The sequence below is a fragment of the Podarcis muralis genome, chromosome 2, assembly GCF_964188315.1.
Source record: "Podarcis muralis chromosome 2, rPodMur119.hap1.1, whole genome shotgun sequence".
NCBI classification, from domain to species: Eukaryota; Metazoa; Chordata; class Lepidosauria; order Squamata; family Lacertidae; genus Podarcis; species Podarcis muralis.
In genome coordinates, this window is record NC_135656.1 from 35,485,331 (window position 1) to 35,491,512 (window position 6,182).

The following is a 6,182-nucleotide window of genomic DNA, read 5'->3' on the forward strand; positions in this document are numbered from 1 at the left end:
TTTGGATTCGATATCCCGCTTTATCACTACCCGAAGGAGTCTCAAAGCGGCTAACATTCTCCTTTCCCTTCCTCCCCCACAACAAACACTCTGTGGGGTGAGTGAGGCTGAGAGACTTCAGAGGAGTGTGACTGGGCCAAGGTCACCCAGCAGCTGCATGTAGAGGAGCGGGGAATCTGGTTCACCAGATTACGAGTCTACTGCTCTTAACCACACCACCACACTGGCTCTCAGTACCCATTTTTATCTTACTTTCGTGGAATCAGTGAAGTTGGAGTGGGCCTAGCTAGCCATCAAGCCCAACCCCTAGTCAGTGCAAAACCAAAACCCCAGAGCTAAAGCATCTCCAACAGATTCTAGGCCAGGGGCCAACAACATGGTGTCCTTGAGGTGTTGATGCACTCCCAACTCCCATCAGCCTCAGCCAACATGGCTGATGATCCCACACCCTTCTTGGGCACGGTGCTTGAACATTTGGAGGCTGTACAAGTCCAGGCACTCTTGGGAGAGGTGGATTATTTGGATCTATTTCAGGCTTCCTTCTCATGCCTTGGTCACTCTCACGGATGACTTCTGCTGGGAGACTGGCAGAAGGAATGTCACCCTGTTATTTCTCCTGTACCTCAGCAGCTTTTTGATACCATTGATCTCCTGGATAGGCTTTGCAGAAATGAGGCACCACTTCTAGAAGATCCTGTTCCTACCTAGAAGACCCCTTGGCTTTTGTGATATGGCGTTTCGTAGAGCTCTATCTTGTTGCCCTACACTAGTTAACTATTAGAAGATTCACAAAACTGCTGAGTGAAGTCAACCAGGGATTTGGAGTGCTGTGCTTTCGGTATGCTGATAACATCTAACTCTACTACTAATTTAATCTAATCCAGGCAAGGCTGCCAAAATACTAAATGGAAGTCTGAGGCCAGTGAGAATCTGAAGCTCAATTTGATGGTTCAGAGCTGGTTTATCTGACCTGGACAGCAGTGTTCAGTCAGAATAGAATTAATCTGGCCCCGAAGGCTCAATGTTGCATTTTTGGGGGCAATGATTGATTCAGCTTTATCACAGGAAGTCCAAATGGCTTCCATGGCAAGTAGCACCTTCCACCAACTGAGACTGGTCAAGTGTCACATGAAACCAAGACAGCGAGCCTATCCATGCTTTGGTAACATCCAGATTTCATTATATCAGCGTCTTTGAATGGAGACTTCAGTTATCCCAGAATGAAGGGTTGAATTCAAAAAAGGTCATTGCATGAGAGAAGCAACTTCCACCCCTTTAAAAATATATGCTTCAGAAGGTTTGATGAACCCCCAGAGCAGAGGAAGACTGACAGCACCAGCAGTCGTTCTGCTCTGGCAATAACCATTATAAACAACCCACAGTTGTTGGAATACTGGTGGAGAATAAGGCAAGTGCCATAAGGTCAAAAGAGCCACACTGGTTGTCAGCCTATTTCTAGGCATAATTCAACTCCATGATGAATTTCAAAGCCTTTATATGGCTTAGGACCTGGGCATCTCAAAACCACCTCCTCCCATGTTTCTGCCTACCTATTCATGTAATTATTAGAGGCCCTTCTCTACGTGCCCCTGCCTTTTCATTCAGTTGTGGCACTCCATTTATAGAATGCTTTGTTCAGGGAGGTCACAACATGGCACTGACAGATCTTGCAAGCAGCAGATGAAGGCCTTTTTATTTCCTGTTTACAGCAGATTGCTAGGTTGAATAACTATTATGGCTTTTTTTTCCCTCATGCTGATAGCATCTACACCTAAGGCTGGGGCAAAAACCCTTTAATAACTTTTTAAACATCTTATTAAGAAACCCTCTAACTTTCCATTCTGACAGCTTTGGATTCACACCTGCTTTTAACAGATCCGTATCATTGTCCCACCAGGGGATTCTAGGGACAATGCCATTCATCAGCTTGCTCAGACGGTAGCGGTACCTTTTTACAGGTAGTAAATACGCCTCGTAACCCTGTCTCTAACCTGTACAACAGCTTAACTGCAAAAAGTGGCCATGCAACGGGGCAAGATTCTTGCTCACCTTGTTCCTTATCCATATTAACAACTACTTTATGGCCAACTTTCAACCTGTTAAGTATCCAAGAGGTACTCTGAAGACCCATGAGGAAAGCTTGCATGGCATACTCGAGGCAGCACTGACACCACAGCTGCCACTTGAAAGAGGGGCATATCCATTCATCCACATACCACCACTATTCAGTGTTACAAACTCTTGTGACTGATGGAGAACTTTCTCCTTCCCATCTTTTTTCTCTTGTCTTTTATTCTTCCTTTTGCTCATCTTTTAAAGTCACGTATCTTTGGTTTATATTCTTGGCACGTATTATCAGTTCCTTTCTTCTCCTTGAAAGCCTCCTTCCCTCCCACTGTTAATCCTGATCCTGCTTTTCTTCTGTTCAGTTAGCTCTACGACAGTAAGGGTAGCAGAGTGCTAACCTTTTGCCCAAGCTGGATGATATCAACACAATGGGACAAGCTTTGTTTAGTTTCTAATAAAGCACTTGGAACAGACAGACCAGCCATAGCTTTGTTATATACAGTTTTCACTTCAACTGCTGCTTTGTCTCCTTTTCTCTGGCTCTCGTTTCACCGTTTAGATTGCATGGACCTGCTTGGTTCATTGTTGTGTACAGCAGCCTTTAAGACCTTTAAAAATAAATATTGCTTTTCACAATTAACGATGTTTAATTTTCTTGAGAGATATGTTCTTGCACAGAGGCTACTCTTCACACATATGGAGAGGAGGAAGTTTGATTTACATGAACAGTCACAAAACGCCATAAAAAACACAACGGTGTGTATATAGAAACCTTGAAAAGTTTTCCCTCTTTGGCCAGAAACTGTTCTGGGCCAACTTTGTACCATAGAAAAGCACTTTTACTTTGATAAACAGCGTTGCTGTTCATGCCTATAATTTTCCTGCTCTAGTTTTTCAAAAAACAAGGGGGGAAAGGTGTATCAGGATGGCACAAAACTGAGCTGGAAGTGGAACAGCTCTATGCCAAGCCAAAGGATAGCTAACTTGGTTATTTATTTTCTAATCATATGCTTTTGCTACAATGACTTCATCAATGCAAGTGCTCAGTGAGCGAAACCAAGGTAAGTTAAGTATGGTGTTGAAAAATATTTCTGTTCTCAGCACTGCAGGAAGTACTCACCAGCAGATTGTATATACACACACATATTTTTTTCTGTTATGACAATTGGTTTTAAACAAATTAAGCGAATTGAGTTTGCATCAGGTCTGGGCAGAATTAATGGTCCAGGTAGAACACAAGCACAAACAATGGAAAACACGTTTTTAAAAATGCAGATCTGGAGCATTTACAGTTTTAATCTTTCTTAAAAGAGATGGGATACATTAAAGAGAAAAACACATAGAATATCAATTTATTCTTTTAACTCCTAACTGCAGTGTTCATACAACTATTACAGCTTTTGTAACAGTGAACAGATCTCTCATTTTAAACTGAATGCCCTGGAATGGCAGAGAGTGCCATTCTCTTATTCCGCTTTCAACTGTCGGGACATAAGAACTACCCCAAGGTATTGTCTGGAGCTGGAGGTCCGCATCTGCTCTCTGGCTATCCTAATCAGATTTCTGATTTCAAATGATTCATTATTTGCTGACATTTTAACATAAAGCAAAAACTTGTCAAAAGTTGTGACACAATACTCCACACATTATCATTGCCTCAGTTAACTGTGACATCTTTATTACTAGGTGTTGCTGACTTCATTATACAGGCCAACAACCTATGAAATGTTAGCTAGTAGGCTTGTGTTGTCCAATAGGCTTCCAGCTCTTAGGTGTGTGGAATCTGTGACCCTACAAATGTTGCTGGACTACAACTCCCATCCTCCCTGGCTGTTGGCTTTGCTGGCTGGGGCTGCTGAAAACCTGAGTCCAAGAGCATACGGAGGTCCACAGCTTCCCCATTTCTTAATTGAACAAACTGGGCTCCCGAGAACTAATCTGCTCTTCATCACAACTGAGTCTTGCAACAATACTTCTCTGCATCTGTACTGTTTTTATTGCACCCTATCTTGCACTTATGGGACGCGGGTGGTGCTGTGGGTAAAAGCCTCAGCGCCTAGGGCTTGCCGATCGAAACGTCGGCGGTTCGAATCCCTGCGGCGGGGTGCGCTCCCGCTGCTCGGTCCCAGCGCCTGCCAACCTAGCAGTTCAAAAGCACCCCTGGGTGCAAGTAGATAAATAGGGACCGCTTACTAGCGGGAAGGTAAACGGCGTTTCCGTGTGTGGCTCTGGCTCGCCAGAGCAGCGATGTCACACTAGCCATGTGACCCGGAAGTGTCTCCGGACAGCGCTGGCCCCCGGCCTCTTGAGTGAGATGGGCGCACAACCCTAGAGTCTGTCAAGACTGGCCTGTACGGGCAGGGGTACCTTTACCTTTACCTTTATCTTGCACTTATGCAGAAAACTGCAGAATCCCTCAGTGTTTTTCCTAAGTCAACACATTTTACTCCTAGATTGTTCTATTAACTTAAAAACTGTGACATTACATAGTACAGACATCACTAACAGCCAAGTATTTCTAGCTCAACCAAATCATCCTGTTTACCTTTCTGATCAATACAAGAAACAGACAAAGGTGTTTAAATTTCAACCTGATATAATCAAGGCCGGGGGGGGGGGGCGGACCTTTATCAGCCTAGGGCGTCACTTGTTGCCAACCTTCTGGAGGCCACATGCCAGCATTGGGTGGGGCCAGAGGCAAAAGGAGGCAGAAGAAGGGATGTGGCTCTTATCTTGGTACAGTAAGCTATAGCCAGTCAGGTTTCTGTGCACACATCTCTTCACCCAGGCAAGCAAGATGCATTATCACAGTTCAAGAACGTGGGTGTGGGGCAGCATCAGTGAGAGGTGTGGCCTTAGAGGGAATTGAAGCTGCACTTGGCCCCCAGGCAGCGATTCCCCACCCCTGGACTAAGTGAAAGACATCGCCTATTTCTCGACCAACTAAGCCAACACTGAACCGCAATAAGCTACACAGAAAATCAAGGCTCTTATAGAATCACTTGTGAATTCTGATGGAATTTATGGTGTAGGTGACTAATAGTGAAACTAAGCAATATTCTTTTGAACCAAAGGAAACGGAAGCTGGTGATTCATACTGTTAAATACCACCACCAAATACTGCATTCCTGTTTCTTCATTGAGTGTGACATTAATTTTTGTTTGCTTTTGGGAAATATGCATTCTTTATTGTTATCAGTCAGCTCCCCAATCCACCTGCCTCTTACTATGGGAGACTCTATGCTGATAATTTGTTCGCAAGCATTCTATATAGATTTCCCCACCTCAGATATTCAAGAATTACTCAAATGTGCTTACCCACTATACACTACTACCAGCCAACTGTGAGGATCTAGTATTCTATCACCAACAAACTGCTCCTGACTCAACCTTTAAGGCAGGCATAGGCAAACTCAGCCCTCCAGATGTTTTGGGGCTACAACTCGCATCATCCCTGGCTAACAGGACCAGTGGTCAGGGATGATGGGAGTTGTAGTCCCAAAACATCTGGAGGGCCAAGTTTGCCTATGCCTGTTTTAAGGCTACAACTTCAGATGCAAACTACCTGGTTTTTATAATTCACATAGCTTTAAAAAAGCCCACGTTTCTGTGTTCTCTTTTGATGATTTTGTAGTGCTTCACAGTATTCCTTTTACAATTCACAAATTCAGAGGGTAACACACTCTTAATCATTAAATGAAATCTATTTGTGATGCACAAACTGCCCTGAAACACTGCAGTGAGGCTCCCTGCTGCTCTTTAACAGACACCTGACCCAATCCAAGGGTTGTGGCCCATATGCTGGTGCCCATTATGAACAGCCGCTGCTTTGGTGGTAGCTACACCTGGATACAGGCCCTAACACATTGCTAAAGAACAGTTGAAGGGGAAGCCTTCAACAGACATGTGAGCAGCCGAAGCACAGTGGTTCCAACTCAATCATCCCATAGTTTGCCTGAACCATTTCAGCTGGCTCAAGATAGTAGTACAGTGGGCCCTCGAGTTACGTACTGCCCTGGATACGTAATGTTTGGGTTGCAAACGCAGCAAACCTGGAAGTGTCCAGTTATGGACTTTTTGGGTTAAGTACAGACCCCCCGAACGAATTGAATTCA